The sequence below is a fragment of the Harpia harpyja genome, chromosome Z, assembly GCF_026419915.1.
Source record: "Harpia harpyja isolate bHarHar1 chromosome Z, bHarHar1 primary haplotype, whole genome shotgun sequence".
In the NCBI taxonomy this organism is placed as follows: domain Eukaryota; kingdom Metazoa; phylum Chordata; class Aves; order Accipitriformes; family Accipitridae; genus Harpia; species Harpia harpyja.
In genome coordinates, this window is record NC_068969.1 from 47,533,731 (window position 1) to 47,551,202 (window position 17,472).

The 17,472-nt window shown below is 40.4% G+C and overlaps 1 long non-coding RNA gene across 1 annotated transcript; it reads right to left on the bottom strand.

The window, feature by feature from the left end:
* Nucleotides 1–11,686: 11,686 nt before the first annotated feature.
* On the bottom strand, nt 11,687–16,795 carry LOC128137233 (uncharacterized). Its single transcript, XR_008233620.1, has 4 exons — nt 16,524–16,795; nt 15,954–16,027; nt 12,593–12,760; nt 11,687–12,462 (listed from the first exon to the last, which is right to left on the bottom strand). It is a non-coding gene; the product is annotated as an uncharacterized LOC128137233 (long non-coding RNA).
* Nucleotides 16,796–17,472: the final 677 nt, after the last annotated feature.

Consider the following 17,472-nt stretch of genomic DNA (forward strand, 5'->3'; position numbering starts at 1 on the left):
TAACTGTACTTCTACTTCTAGTGTGCTGTTGTGTCTTGCCCAGAAATACCAATGTATGGGAGCTCCTGAAGCCATAAGCCTGAAGTGTGGTTTCTACATCTGCCTCTGAGGGAGTCAAATGAGGATTTGACAAATTAAAAGCTGCCTCTGTTATAGGTGATCGCTGCTGAACTCTGAACTTAACGTGGGATCTATGAAACGGTGAGCCTTACCTCTCACAGAAGCAAGTCAACATTGGGCTGTGAGGGCTGATGGTGAGACCAGAGCATGCAGGAACTAAGCAGGAGGCAACAGCCCTCAGAAAGATCTCAGAGGCTGTAACATCCCCTTCCCTCCATAACATTGTGGGTACAATGATTTTCAAAATATGTAGAAATGTAAAAAGCACTGGCATGGGAGTGCATATTGTTCCATTTCAAACACTGACAAGATATCACTGTCACTCACACCTCCAGGTTACTCTGTCACGAGCTTTTCTGCTGAGCTCACCAGCCCTGCTGTTAGTTTGTGCCAATGATGGTCAGTTCGGTAGCAAGATTTATTCACTGGGAGAAACACTGATAGTACCTTCATGGTTTGCTCTCAACAGAGTTAAAATGAGATCTTTTGAACATTTTTCATTATTGCTTGGCATTTATCATTCTGACTTTTTTGCAGAAGAGGAAAGGGAGATGAGAAATTGAGCTACTTTTCTTCCTTAGTTTTGGTACTTCAGTGATTTGTCACTTAACTTTATCTTGTCCACTGTTGGCTCACGGTGATTTCTAGCTCAATCCCATGTTTCCTACTGGCACAACACATTCAAAGAGCTGAAAAATGTTTTCCTGTACTCCAAAAACAATGACATTCCATCTAGTTCACCACAAATGTGCTGATAGCAGCTGAAACTATTCCTGGACAAAATACATAGAAAGTCAGAACACAGATTGACAAGCAAAGTTCAATCACATTAAGCAAATGAGCATCCACTTTCAGACTGTAAATAAAATCCCTGACTGATGTTTTAGTTCAGCCAGTTGAACCTACCAGTTCTAATTTAAAAATTAGACATTTTAGAAAAGCAATCCTGAAGATCATAGTCAAACTAGATGAGTTTAACTGCAGACTTCAAAAATTGGACATTAATGAAAGAACCCATAACTGCAGATAAATATTATGTGTAAAGTGGTATAGTTTAACAACTTGAGAGCGTCACAGCCCTTTAGTTACCATACAAGCTTCAAAAGGTCCCACATCTTTAAAAGCAGTAGCAAAAAAATGCCTAGCGGGCCCTAACAAAACAGTTTCATGGACCCTTTTTCTTAAAGACTACCAGCACTTAGTAGACCACAGCTTGAGGAACAAAAAATTTCTAAATGCAGTGTCAGTTTCTATCTAAAAGATGGTGAGAACCTGCATAGATCTGTGAATTCTCTCTGCATGGCATAGACTTGGATATATAGCACCATACAGAAATTATGTTTTCAGCACTGCCTCCTGACCACTGACAATTCGTATGCTTAAGCTTTAGTTCAGGATTTGTAAACATGAAATTTGATTCTGTATGCACAAAACCAAATCCCACACTAGCATATGGGTACAGGATGGAGCCAGAAAAGCTAAGGGATTGATCAGATGTTGACACGTATATACCTTAATCAAATTAGTTCCTGGAAGTTTTTGTGATGGCACACAATCTTTCATGACCTATGTTTGTTTAACAATAGAATTTCCTAACTGAGAATTAAGTTTGGTTTTATTACCCAGTTCAGGGAGCTGGTGTATGCAGAAGGAATTCTAGAGAGGTTCTTGTCTGAATCAGTATTTTCTTTGGGGCTCCTGTCTGCACAGGTGGTTAGTTTTGCTTCACTGTCAGTGGGATAGGCTTTCCTGAATTCTGTATTTCTGAACTGTGTCAGCCAAAGTGGGTTCAAATGAGTTTGCTGTATCTGGAGACTTGCCACACTCAGCAGGACAGTGGGATCATGCAAAAGCAGGATTCAACAGGGCTATGAGGTCCACTAGGAAACAAAACCTACAAGCCTGGAAAACCCTCCAAGAAGTTGCCTGAGGGACTGTCTACATTCTTGCATGCTATTACTCTCTTGCTCCTTAGCCAATATCATAACTGACATACACGGAGTATTATTGACTCTAGGGCACACAAGGGTTAGGAACTGATCCTAAATCTATATTTCTTAGAAAACTTCTGGTATTTGCAGTTCAAAAAAAATTGTTATGATCTGCATAGGGCTGAGAAGAGAGACATGGCTATAGAACCGGAAAATCTACCTGACAAGTGAGATTCCAGGAGCTCAGACTACTTAACTTTTCAAAAAAAGATTAAGAAGTGCCTCACTGATGGCCTGTACATACCCAGATTACAGAGCCTTCTTTCCAGAAGAAAAGATTTAACAATCTCCAAGGCAGGAATTTGATGCTAGACAAACTCACAAATAAGAAACTCAGAACTTTCAAACAGTGGAGCAGCTTACTGAGATTTGCAGTGGATTGTCTATAGTAGAATTTTTACAAATGTGCTGGTTTGGGCTGGGATAGAGTTAATTTTCTTCATAGTAGCTAGTATGGGGCTATGTTTTGGATTTGTGTTGGAAACAGTGTTGGTAACACAAGGATGTTTTCATTACTGCTGAGCAGTGCTTACACAGAGTCCAGGCCTTTTCTGCTTCTCACCCCACCCCACCAGCAAGTAGGCTGGGGGTGCACAAGAAATTGGGGGGGACACAGCTGGGACAGCTGACCCCAACTGACCAAAGGGATATCCTGTACCATATGACATCATGCTCAGCAAGTAAAGCTGGGGGAAGAAGAAGAAAGGGAGGGACGTTTGGAGTGATGGTGTTTGTCTTCCCACATAAACATTACGAGTGATGAAGGCCTGGTTTCCTGGAGATGGCTGAACACCTGCCTGCCGATGGGAAGTGGTGAATTAATTCCTTGTTTTGCTTTGCTTGTGCGTGTGGATTTTGCTTTAGCTATTAAACAGTCTCCATCTCAACCCACGAGTTTTCTCACTTTTACCTTTCTGATTCTCTCCCCCATCCCACCGCAGGGGGAGTGAGCGAGCAGCTGTGTGGGGATTAGTTGCCGACTGGGTTTAAACCATGACAAGAAACTAAACATGAACTTTAAAAAAAAAAATTATGCATAGGTCTAATATGAATAAATTCAGGCCAGCCTTGTGTTATAATGTGGAACATTGGACTAGAAGGCTCTTTCAGATTATAATGAAATATAATAATTGACATACAATTTTCAGGACAAAAAGAGTTTTCAAAAGTCTAAGAAATATATTACAAGTAGCCAATGGTATCTCTGAATTAGGTAGTTAGACTTCAAAGGTAGCAATTAAAAAGTAGAAACTGAAAGATGCATGTCTTTTAAAAGTCTTTGCATCTTCAGTAGCCCTATCTCTCCAAGAATGTAGACCCCATCTAACATGTAAATAACAAGATAAAACTGCTTCTGAAGGCAAGAGCAGTTGACCTGGGGTAGGATTTGTACCTGGATTTGGAAATTGAATCAGACTGCGAAGTCAGCTTGGGATAAGAAGGTTCAGAGCAGCAGTGAGAGAGATCTCTGGACACAAAATTTTGAGATACAGTCTCAAATGGAAGATAAGCTGCCAGTCTGGTCAGAAAGAGGAGACTGATTTCAAAACAAGTAAGTGCTGTGCCTTATTTGCTTTCTCTGGCACCTTAAGGGGAGAAAGATTTAGCTAGGTTAGCTCATAGGACTTGTAAATCTAAATGGTTAGGAAACTGGCTCTTTCAGGTCAGTTTGACACTAACATTTTTGTAATACATCCAATTCAAAACAAGTTATACTTACCACTGTCTATTTATACCAGGCTTGAAGGCTGGAAAGATGTAAAAAAAGGGTACCACCAGATGCAGCTTGTGATAAAAACAGATTTCCAAGACTTCCTTCTCCAGTCTACTCCAGTCTCCTTCCAAGCTCCTTCTCCAGTCTACTCCCTCTTTGCACAAGTGCTGGGTTTGTTGGCATCTAGGAGGCACTCAAGATATTTCAGGAGCAAGATCAGAGCACAGACTATGGTGCCAGACCTTGGTAGTGATGCAGTCCATTAGGCAATGGGTAGTTTACTTATAAAAGAGAACCCCATGGGCCCCATGCAGCCCAGACTCAGCTGAGTATAAAAAATGCTATAAAAAAGCCAACATAGCCTTCCCTGTAGTTGTCTTCCTCCCTGTGTCCCCTCCTCCACCATTTAGCCTTATTTGATGCATTCGGACAGAGGTATCTTCTCCGAATACCTCTTGGAGAAGTTGCATTTCGCAGTATATTGCCATGAGATTGCAAAATAGGTGCAGCATGGAAGAAGCAGGAGTCAGAAACACAGATCACACTGCACACTCCATGTTATGAAGTAGTAAGCTGGATGCACTGAAATAATATAGCAGAGCCACACGGAGGGTTTTTAATCCCTTAATATGTAATTTTTACATTATATCACTGGGAAAATAAGATTTAAAAAGAACACACAGCTTGAAAAACACAGTCGTGGCTGTGAGAATAAAGAGGGTCAGCCTGTTCAGCTTATCGAAGGGAAGACAGAAAGGCTGTTTGATCTGTCATGTATGCCATATTTCAGCTCTGAACTGTTAAAAAACAAACCAAGTTCAAGGCTAGAAATGAGCACTTAAAATCGCAGAATTCCAGTTCTGCATACTTAACCTTGACATGCCTAGGATCCTGTGCATGTTTTGCAAACTCATCTCACTTAGGTAACACAACTGACTAGATACCAGATTCCTCACTGATGTGGCACTAAAAATACCCTGTACAATTTTCAGAATACCTGGTTTAGGAAAACTTATACTTCTGAAAAGACAAGGGAGGACACCCAAGACAGCTTAACTCAGCCTTTGTGAAACAGCCAGTGGAAAGTGTCTGCAGGTCCTCTGGTGGTTTCCATACCTTATGGTCTGTGAAACTGACCTGAATGCCGGGGAGACTAGCCCCAGCCAGTTGGTAAAAATGTGACTATGGTATGAAGTGGTCTGGACAGGCAATTTCTTTCAAGGGAGGTAAGAGGCCTTTCTACTTCACCTGTGAGTCTGTGGTCAAAGGAGATAGGTGCTTACATACCTCAAGAGATCCACCTGTGTTTAAATAGAGAACTGTAAGCTGCCTAAATGATGGAGTGAGCTGTTGGCTTGTGCAAAGGTTTATCACATGTTAGGAAGGAGCTGAAGATGGTCTGTGGACTTGATTATGAATAAGTGACAAGTATAATGTTAGGCAGCATAGTATTTCTAAGAGTGAAGAATGAAGGGAACTCCTATTGAGTAGAGTTCACAGCAAGGATACATATATTATGGGTGTCTTGAGGTTTCTTATTAGAACTAAGAAAATGTTTCTGGAGTTGTATCAGAGCTATAGGTTGATTCCTTCCTGACTGTGACCCTTTCAGATTTTGGTAGACTCTGCTATTCTAAGGAAAACCTGTGTGCACAGAAGAGGAGGTAGTAGCATATGTCCCGAGGTCCCTGGTCAGTTACGCCAGAACAGGAACGCTAGTGCTAACTTCCATGTCCGGGGTGCATGCTGAACGTCAGTGCATTCCAGGCAAGCCTAGGAGTTTCACAGTACTCCAAAAAGCTCAAGAAGGACTCTCATCCTTAATACCAGGCATTTCTTTATAACACAGTTCCAGCAATCCAGCCTGACGTACAGGGAAAGATCAACTCATAGTTATCTGAAGCCAAAGTTTAACACAACACAGCACTTAGTCTGTTTTCTCTGCTTCTTGAGAGCTTCCTTAGTCCAGTTTATAGCCTCCATCTGTCTGTATCATCCACCATTTGAGTCCTGCAGTTGTTTTCATGCCCAAAACCTGATTACAACACCTCTCTTCACAGATGGTTGTTTTGCTGGTGACTTGGTTGGCTCACTTATGGGATAGATTTCCATATTTTCTTTTCAAATTTACTTTTCATCATGTATTTTCATTCCTTTAAATAAAATTGCATAGAAAATTCTGCACAGTACAATTATACTGATACAGCTAATTAGATTAAAACAACCATATGAAATAGCTATTTCTGGGCATCCAACAGCTGCAGTACCATACCAGTAAAATGAACCAGCCCCTGCAGAACCATTTAGAGATATTTTTTATTGACAAAATCAGCATGAAGGTACATCAAAGCTTTGCTCCCCTCATTAGTGAAAACTATCAGGAAAACCCAGCTTAGCTGGTATTGGGACTGGTGGTCTCCAATACAAGCAAGATGTTTGTCATGAATAAAGAGTACAGCAGGAAAAGGATGACAGTTGTTGAGAGCAGAGTTCCAGTACATACCCACTGCTTTTCCACACTGTGGTTATATAGATGTTTCTGATCAGTTCCGCTTGGGCCAATGAGGAGGTTTAGGACTTTCTGAGAGGAAAAGCTGTAACTGAAGCTGACCAACAACATGGCTATGCTACACTCTGCAGCATTGCATTCAAATGTCCAGCTAATTTCAACTTAGCAAGATCTGACCTTGAAAGCAGTGTAGTGATGATGGTCCAAATAGGCTAATATATTCTTTTTGCAGGCAGATTTTGCAGCATGTGTGATGTTCCTTGCTGTTAAGGTCAAGTTCTGAACTGCACCTGCCTGAACTCCTTAAAATTCCCCAGATATTTCCACTCATGTTGTATATCTCGGTGTGTATCACCTTAAGTCTAGGAGCAATAGCAAGCTAGGACCCTTTGGAGAATGCCAAATATATATGTAAAACATTTTTTTCAATTACATGTTTTCCCAGAAAAACTTGGTTAAACATTTGTAAATCCTCTGACCTGTGGGGGTGGGAGAAACAAAACGATTACACAAATGAAAACTGAACATTTTTAGGCTTGGAACTTTTGCTAGGTTTAGGAAGTTGTTTGTTTGTCCCTGTTCAATAGCATAATGGTGAAGGGAGCAAAATCAGTTTAGGATAAAAGACGGAGGACGGAAGCATTTCTACAACTTTGGTTTTGAGTTTCAAAAATATCTTTTCCCACCTTATTTTTTCTTTCCTCCAAAGAACTTTCAGATTCAAAATTTCCCCAAATATATTGTCTCCTTAGTTTTAATTTCATTTGTTTCCTAAAAGCTATTTTTGTGGAAGAAGGAATATTATTACAGAACATATGACACTTTAATGGCAAAGTCCTATGTGTAGCAGTTTTCTACTAGTCTGTACTCTCACGATTTTTCTAAATCTAAAGACAGAAAAGGTGTTTGGAAAACACTTTGTTTGCTGCAAAATTGTCACCAATTTTGTCCATCACTTGCATCTACACTGAGTTTGCTGCATCATCTTGTAGATGAGCTGCATTGCATAAAACAATACTAAATGATAACTGCATTGACACGGTTGATTAGGGTTTGAAACTGATATAATCTCACAGTAGCATGCATAGCAGTCTACAATATTTGTATAACCACAGAAGTGACCAAAATATTCAGGATAGAGGAGGTGTAAATTATTCTAGAAAAAAGATTCAAGTACTTGCTGTTACTCTGTCTTCCTAGTATTAGATACTGCACTGTAGCAAGAACACCCCACTATTCAGCATGTCAAATATATTTTGTCTCTTCTTGTAAAAAGATACTTTCACATGTGCTAAGAGTTGCCAAACATGCACCTTAAAAATGGATTTACTTACATTTTAACAAAAAACAGTTTGAAAAATTAATAACTTTTGTGAAAAGGAGTTGGTGTTTGGGGATTAGCCCAAGTATAAAATAGTGAGAAGTAGTCTGCTGGAGCCATTAACACTGATGGGTTTGGGTTTTCTTCTGTGACTCTGTCTGTACTTCTAACTTTATATGATTGACCACTCTGTATCTGCAAGAGGCATTTGAAAAACAACGCACATTGGCGTCAGACCTTGTTGATCTGCCTTGTTTGCGCGTGAATCAACAAAGCCCAGCAGGTGGCAATATAAGCACTTCTCGTAATTTGAAATCATTAAACTCTTGTCGTCCAATAGCATTATTATGATTTAGTCATTTATAACTCTAACTTGCATGGAAAATAAGCTTCAATACTGAAGGTGATTTTATTCACTAAAATAATGCAAATTCCATGTGTGAGAGTCTGGCATTCTTTCCATCTTTGGATCCTTCTTGTGTCTTTGGGATTTACCAAGTACTATTACATTCATCTCAGGTTGAACAGCGTGTCTTGCAGTTGCTGAGAGCAGATTACATCTAGAAACACACCTCAGACATTTTCTTTATTTCTGTAAGTTGACAGAGTGAGCTCTGATCAGAGATTTCTCCTGAAATGCTGTTCTAAGCGGGTTTTACACGAGTCACACGAAGTAAATATTCTCATCTGGTTAAGGTTTCAAAAGGTTTGCTCTATCTGCAATTAATCAACTTCCTTCAAAAGCTCAGTATGACTTCAAGGTCAAGGCTCCTAATAGTTAACTGGTTGCCAGTTACTTTTGTACATGAATGTATACTGTTTAGAGATGAGTGAAAATACTTGCGATCAGAGTAGAATGTTTTACTTCTAAACAGACTCAAACAAAGAGCTCATGGAAAAAGGCATGTGTAGGTTACAAAGGATATACTTAAAGAAGGTGTTTCTAGCTATAAACTGCTTTCATAAAGTGACCTGAATATCTGTATATGCCTAGAGAAATATATCAAGAAAGTAAGCCTAGTGGACATCAAGTTTTCCTCCGGGCTTCTAGGTACTGAAGTAACTGGAGAGTCCCCAACGGTGAAATTAAGAACCAAAAGTGCTGGAGAACCTCTGGGAACTCTGCAAGGACTGCAAAGAGATCTGACAGACTCTAATAACTGTAATACTTTGCACTCCCATTGCACCTTCCATTCAGAGCTCTGCAAGTACTTTAAAACCAGCCATTAGCTAAGGCTTACAGCCTTTGCCAGGCAAGGCTCATTAATGCCATTTTAAAGTTGGGGAACAGATTGCCGGAGTGCAATGTTACAAATCAGTCCTGTTTTCCTCTGCTCACCTTGACCTCCAAGAAATGGACCCTGACTAGGCTGTTTGCTAGGAACTTGAGGTTTGCCAGAAGCCTGATCTTCTGAACTATACCAGGCAATCTAGAAATTAAAATTTTTATTTAATATTGCAAGACCAGTTCTAGAATAAGTCAGATGCAGATAAACCAATCTGTCTAGGTAAAATCTTTGCATTTTCTGTAATGTTGAGGAGAAACAGGTCTCTCAAAATGAGGTCCCAAACAGGGATTATGGAGAATAGAACTAGTTGTTTCTGCTCACAGTGGTACAGTTGCTTGAGAAATGTGTGGAGTAACCTGTTCAATGACAGGTCCTTTATTCCTGTTATACTCACATAATACCTACTACTCACACTTATGTCATGCATCTGGAGTGAAAGATGCCTTCACTGCAGACAAACCATGTGTGAATGAGAGATTAGTTCACTCCAAGCACTCCTCTTGACTCCCAGATGCCCTTACATCTCAAGAAGGAATCCTTCAATAATTTCTCAACCCACCATGTGCCAGGGAAGCCAGGAGCTATCCTTATGTTATATGAGAACAATTCAGAGGATGCTATAAATACCTACTTCTGACACGCTGCACAGCAATTTTCTTAACATTTTGCCCTTAGCTTTCTCTTTTGCTTCTAATTATGGGAATTTTTTTTTCTTTCCTATTTTGCTCTTTTCAAAAAAAAAAAAAAGAAAGAAAAAAAGAAAACCAAACCAAAACCAAAACAAAAATAAAACCCAACCAAAACCCAAACACTGCTGTCTCAGGCCCAGGCCCAGTCCTAGTTGCACATGAAGTCCAGAGGAGATCATTGTCTGCCTTCTGGCCAGGCTACGCCAGGAGAGGGCTCATGGTTTTAGAGTTAACAGGTCTTCCCAGAGGCAGCACCAGGAACCTGAGCAGGTTGCTTCTGCTGGCTACGACAAGAGCTGAGGCCTTGTCAGTGAAAGAGATGAAGACCATTGTTTTTCTAAGTAAAAGTCAGACTGTCTGACAGCCCCTCATGTGAAGAGACCACAGTCTGACAAGCCAAAGTCTCCTGCCAGCACTGCGTCACCGTGCTACTCATGGTCTGTGACTCTCTGGCCTTGAGGCCTGGCCTTCAGATGCGTGGAAGAAAAGCACCAGAACTCTGGCCCACCATCACCATCTGGGTTTGATGAAAACAACTCAGAGGCGAGGCCACCCAGTAAGAGCTGGGCACGGACACCTCCCCTTCCCCAGCTATCCAATGTTACGTGGACCCTCGGCCACCAGGCAGGAGCCCCACCACATCAGTGAGGATGCAGCTTGGCTAACACGTGTTTCAACCTGGGGAAAGAGGAGGTGGGAGGTGGGTGGGAGAAGAAACACATTTGGGGGGTGCTGGGTGGAGTATGGGAACTGTCAGCAGCTTCCAGCACTTTCCCACATCACTCCTCCCTGCTGTGTACCACCCACAGCCTGCACGGAGGAGCTTGCTGGCTTAGTGGCAGCTTCCCATGCCCAGAACTGCCACTACTGCATTGCTGCTTGCCTCCCCCGAGCCCCGAGTGATGCACACAGTGACGGCGATGATTTCCATTGTACGCAGGTCTCCCCGACAGCCCTTACAGGCGTCCACAGCCTGCTGCAGACCTGGCACTGATCCCACACACAGGACACTGCACAGTGAGCAGTCGCAAGGGATAGGATGGATGTCTCTAAGAGAGATTCGGCTTCCTGAGTTTTGAAATATATCGCAGGATCACAAAGTCCACCGTTTACTCTTCTAAGAAGGGGAAATCCAAGTCATGCTCATCAGAGTAGTGTCATAGGGCTCAAATTTCTCATGCCCAACCTACATTTGTTTAAAAACCTGGGTGTCTATTGAAAAAAAAGGCATACTAGTAATGCAGGCAAGGACATGAGCCTTTTGGGTTCTAGCAGGTATTGATTTTATCTTCTCACTACATTCTTTGAGCCCTTTCTGTTTCATCTCTTCTTTCCTCCCTTCTATTTTCATTTATTATCTATCTATCTGACCATGTCTATGTTAGCTTGCTTTAAGTTTCAGCAGACATACTTTAAACGTTGCCAAATCTTGATGGGGAGAGTTTCATTGTGTACACTCTACTACAGACTTAGAATTTTTGTGGATCAGAAACTTGGTGGAATATCATATTTGCAAAAGGAAAAAAAAAAAAAGAGAGAGACTGAAGCCTGAACCTTGGTCTTGTTTACATCAGAGAATACAGTGAAATTATTTTTGATTTCTGTGTGTGTAACTGAGATCAGGCTTTGGCTGTAGCCATGTATTTTGTCGAAGGCAGGAGACCACAGTCACCGTTAGGATAATGGTCAATTATAACCATCAGGCTGCCTTTCCTGTGCAGGTGGTGCAATGTCATATCATGTGTTTATTCTCCCCAAGTACCTAACTTACTAGATCTGCAAACTTTCCAGTCTCTATGAGCTGTTCTGTAATGAGGAAGTAACTAATGGTCAAAATCAGTGATAAGCCACAGAGTTCAAGTCCAGTCTGGACCGTTGTAAGAGCTGGGGCTGGGAAGGAAGGTTTGGTTATAAGGTTTCAGCTCATCTAATTAATGTGGAGCAGAAATGGATTGCGGGAAGATGTCTGGCACCTGCAAATGTCTGCAGGTGCTCAGCACTGATTTAGGTTCGGCCCAGTGTGAGTATTCACAAGTGTAAAAAGAAATTGGACTATTCCTCACACATGCATGCAGGATTACAGAGAGCAGCAGGAATAGCATTTACAGTATCCTCCTGACCCTGAATTCACCTCATCCTTTTTCAGTACATAAACTACTGTAAATATCAGATGTGACATACTGCAGTTTGATGCAAGCCAGTACAAAATTGCACGTGGTTCATTTAAAGAAATACCTCCTCTTTTAGCAACTGGATAGAATCAAAGATGATCACATTTCCACTGCTTCCTGTACGCACCTGACATTTGCTTCTACAAGTTCTCAGTTACTACTAGAAACACAGTACATCTTGTGCACTAATGCCAAGTAGAAGAAAATGTTTGCATTGTACTGAAGCATAAAGATGGTTCATTTTTATCCTGGCAATGCAATTGATCTCTTAATACCCGCAGCAAACCCTAAGCTGAGCATTATTTTAGGGGCTGGTGAGAGATACATTTAAAGTTAAAAGGCAGCCTTCCCAATCTCTACCCTATTTCCTTACTGAAGACAGGAATGGAGGATGTCATTCCTGTGATGTGTTAGAAGACAGGGAGGGCCAGTGCAGGTCTCCACAGACTCTGCTTGCAGGAATATAGACACAAACTTCTAAAAAATCTGAGCATGTACAGTGAGAACCCCTGAACCTGGCTTTGGAGAAGAAGAATGTGCTGGATGCTGGATTAGTATCTAGCTAGAAGAAGCAACTGTTAGATACTGGATTAGTGGTAATTCCCAACAGTCCTCCTTCCTCTACAGTGTCTCAGGATGCCAGGAAGAGCAGCTGCAGCTGTAGGAGACAGGCGTGCGTTAACCAACTTCACTTCTGAAAGCTGTCACCAGTTTTCAGTGGGGAGAATGGCTGGCCTCTGTTTCCATGCCAGAGTCTTCTCTAGGGAGATTACATTTTTCTTACTCACCAGGTGTCCAAAGAACTAATACCCTCCTCGATCTGCTGTGTCAACCTTGTCCTGATGCTAAAGCCAGTATATCAGTTTCAGCTGGGGTTTTTTTCTCATCACACACATCAGCCAGGCTCTGTCTCCAACAGTCAGATGCTCTCCATGTGCTCTTGTGATGACCTAGCACTGGAACAGAGCCTTCAGGTCAGGTTTCTAACTTGGAGACAAAAGAAAGGGCTATAAAATTTGAAAGTAATTCTGAAAAAGAACTAATAAATATTTTAAAATAAAATTCATCCTCTTCCTCAACAAGAATGTTGACTATACATGACCTAACCAGTAAAAAATACATTTGAGAACAAAACCTATCCTCTAATGTGGAGACAAATACTTCTAACTCCATCATTAGGGTTCCTGAAGAAAGAACATGTCCATAAATATAATGGGCAATGTTAGGGTTTTACAAGTGATAACCAGTTAAATCTTTTGCAAAGGATCAACTGAGAAGGAGACCAGAAATTAAGAATACTGAATTACCAGTTAGCTTTTGCCAAATTCTTGCCTTTTGTCTTTGTCCATATCACAAACTTTGAATTCCAGTCTCTGTATCTGTGAAATGTTCTAGGAATAATAGTACTTAACAAAGTGCAGGTGCTATGCAGCATTAATGTATTTAATATCCGCAGGTTATATGGAAAACTATGTGAAATACTTTTGAATACACAAAAGTATTATTTCCTGTTCTCTAACTCATGCCTAAGAAACATTTTTTTCTTTACAGTCATAGAAATTTTTCCTTAAAGTGTATATTTTTATTATTCAATCATTACTAAACACCAGTAAATATCTAAAGGGAAAATCACCCAACTTCCAGACTTAATAAATATACCCCTATAAATAAGCTAATCCACAACAGTAGTGTATACCTCTGTGTCTTTGTGTAGGTGTGTCTATTAGGCAAAGAAGAGGAGGAACCAAAGATTACCTCCAAAATTAACTACAGAGATGAAATATGTATGGTAGGATTTTTTCAGCATCTCCAAGGTTGTTTATTGTATAGTTAATTTACTACATTTTCACAAAGTATGAAATGTGCTCACAATTATGGGTGCAACACAAACGTGTCATTCTTTAAAAGTTGATATATAGTACCAGGAAACACCACAAGAATGGATTTTATCAACAACAAGGACTGGGCGAACCTGGCAAGTTGCAAGGTATCAGTAGCCAAAAGATTATCATTCCCTAGTGGATTAATTTTTACAATACCAACTCCATTTTATTTTTGCTCTGTTGGAACATGAGTTATATGCTGTTGCTGGGAAGGGATACTGTAGTTTGAAAACAAGGACAAAAGCTCCATGGCAAGCAAAAGACTGTTTGCTAAGACTGAGTTTTGGTTGTTTGGAGCACTCCAGAAGGGTCTGATCTCAGCTCTGTCACTAGTGTGCCATGTAACTTTACAGAAATGTAGTGCTTCAGTTTCCAAGTCAGATACTGCTACTTAGCCTTCCCAGTGATGTTATTCCACTGTCTCAGGCATGTATGTTAATGAGGGGAATTGCAGAAGTTCAGTTTACAGTGCTGCTGTTGTTAGTCACGAAGCATAACAAATTAAAGTCCAACCGCTTTCTAGTGCCACTGAAATGACCTTTTCCATTCTTTAGGGCCTTGAATTTTATCTTTGTATCTGTTGTGCCTTTGTGTAAATCAGTCTTTGTAGCCAAAAAAATGTAAAGCTAAAATCCTGACCCTAGAAGCCAATAAAAACATTGTCATTGATTTTGTTGGAGCCAAAAGATTCTGGGGCATTTACCTGACATATAATTAAGTTGTACTGTATTAGTTGATTATTCTGTGAACATTAAAATAATCTGTGTTTCTAGCAGAGAAGTAGCCATCATTTTCTTCTGTGGCATGGAGTTGCAAAATAGTCTTAGCTCATTACACAAAAAGGTTATGATCTGTTAGCAATAAACGCTTAAGTGAAGCAACTCTCTAGACCTCCAAAACAATACCCATAATTTGGGTATTTTTGAAGGCTCAAATTCTTTTTCCTGTAGGTCCAGATTTCTTGCCATATCATTTCAACCAGCCTTTTAAAAATTGCTGTAATTATCTTACCTCTAAAAGACAATTTATTTAGCTTGACGGATGGCTTGATGTAAAATTTTTTGCCTAAGTGAATACTTTGTTCCTGTAAGCCACAAATTCAAATCCTAACAGCATCAATTCACCTACTCTTCAAATCAAATCAGAATTTCATGCCCTTTTATTTGTTAGAAGATGATGAGTTATATTAATTATTCTCTGGCATTTTATGCAAGAGATTTTTCAGTACTTTTGGTCAATTTTCCTTTCTTCTCTTTATTGCCTAACATATTTCATGTGCATTAGTTTTCTCTCCTTCATGGCAGAGGAAAAAAACAACTAACTGGTGATGCTGCACAGCTATAATCCCTAAAGTGCTTTGTAATTGTCCTGGTTTCAGCTGGGATAGAGTTAACTGTCTTCCTAGTAGCTGGTACAGTGCTATGTTTTGAGTTCAGAGCGAAGAATGTTGATAACACTGATGTTTTCAGTTGTTGCTAAGTAGTGTTTAGACTAATGTCAAGGATTTTTCAGCTTCTCATGCCCAGCCAGTGAGAAAGCTGGAGGGGCACAAGAAGTTGGCACAGGACACAGCCAGGGCACCTGACCCAAACTGGCCAACGGGGTATTCCATACCATGTGACGTCCCATCCAGTATAGGAACGGGGAAGTGGGGGGCAGGGATTGGCCGCTCGGGGACTGGCTGGGTGTCAGTTGGCGGGTGGTGAGCAATTGCACTGCGCATCATTTGTACATTCCAATCCTTTCATTATTGCTGTTGTCATTTTATTAGTGTTATCATTATCATTATTAGTTTCTCCTTTTCTGTTCTATTAAACCGTTCTTATCTCAACCCACGGGTTTTGCTTCTTTTCCCGATTTTCTCCCCCATCCCACTGGGGGGGGGGGGAGTGAGTGAGCGGCTGCATGGTGTTTAGTTGCTGGCTGGAGTTAAACCACGACAGTAATAAAACACAAACAAAAGAGTCACTGCTATGTGAAACAAATGTAAAATACTGCTCTGTATTAAAATGGTTTTGTGGCACAATAAGAAGCTTCAAAAAGAACATTTTTAAAAGGTAAAACAAGAAAAAGGGTGGTAAAAGATTATCTCAGCATTCTCCCAATGCACTAGTGCCCTGTATGACTCATGCCAGCCTGTAAAATACAGTTCTGATTTCATCTTTTTTATTAGGCTTTTTTATATTCCTAATTTACCAGTGCGTATAGGAATTGTATTCATTAAAGGCTTGGAAAAGAATAAGTCTTGTTTTCCTTTTATGCTTACACAGTCTTTATGCTGTCTTGGAATGTTTATCCAAAGCATGCTTGTTTCCAAAGTATAATGGCACTTGGTCCTTCCTTCAGTGAAGTGGGCAAACCAAACAGCATCATTTTTCAAGGAAGCAGCATCAAAAAAATAAAAATATAAACATTCTGTGGGAAGTACCTGATTTCACTGTTCAGTCATTCTGACTAAATATTCCTTTCTTCTGATTTGAATTTATGCCCACTAAGACCTCAGTTCTGCAGTGCTCTGTGTTCAGACACCAACCCACAAGCAAATGTTAGCACAGCAGAAGTCATGGCATCCTTTTTCTCTGTATGCAGTATTGTGCACCTACATTAGTCTGTCATACTTGAAACAGTCCGTTTACAGTATATGAATAAGAAGGTTTGTAACTGTGAATAATGCCTGCATTTTGCAAACTTTCAACAACAATTATATGGAAAATAATTCACAATAAGAAATTATTTTTTTGTTGTCATTGATTTGGAAACAATTTCCAAGATTTCTAGATGAGAATTTATATTATTGTCATGACCCTCGTTTTAGCTATAAGGCATATGCAGTTACCTTTACTCCAGCTAGTGTCTTCTCCTTGAGTGGCAATGGCATTCTGTATGAACAGAATCAGACTTACTGTATAAGACAGTAGGACAGGACAGTAAAATCTGTCTTGCAGCTCCTTTCTGCCAAAGTACTGATACAAAATAGCTCTAAAGCTGCTGTAGCTTATGACAGAAGCCCAACCTCTGGTAGTTCAGAATGATAGTCAAGGCTTGATATCATCATAGCCTGAATAGACCTAAAATAGATGAACCAAAAAAAAGACAAATATATTTTGAGTTTTCTTGCAACCCACTCCGCCCCCATCATACTCGGTATTTAATATTTCAGGGTGTGTTTTGTGGTTAAAAAAACACAAGCCAAACCGAAACCCACACTTGTCAGAAACAATGGATTTCCATTTTGGAGCACTTTAAAAAATAATAAACAAGAAAAGATATGACAGGCTGGGCTGGCTGACAGCATCCTTTTTTAATGGTAGCTCAATGCTGGAAAAGGGTTTGTGAACAGTCTTATTTTGAAGTCTTCCACTTCGTATAAAGCACAAAATAGTTGTTGGAAGACAAAAGTTCTTCCCCCAAGAGAATGTCAAAGGCATCCATCAACACAAACAGCACCTGTGTCCTCCTTCGCAAAGGAAGCATTTCTTACAACGTGAATGGTCTCTCTGAGGAGGAGGTGAACTTTCTCATTTGGCTAATCCTTTCTGAGCTGAACCTGAACTCAAATCTATTTGCTGCCTGAATACTGTCAAGCTGAACTCGTCAACCATTTCAGGATAAGCTGTATCATATTTGAGGGAAAAGGATGGTACTACTCACTTAGTGCCACACAGTTTAAATTGTGACACTGCAACCACTGACCAAATCTCCAGAATTTGTCCTACTAGCCAGTAACATCAGCAGCCAGGCTGCCTGTGCTTACAGGATGCTGGAAAGGCAAAATGAACCTTGGA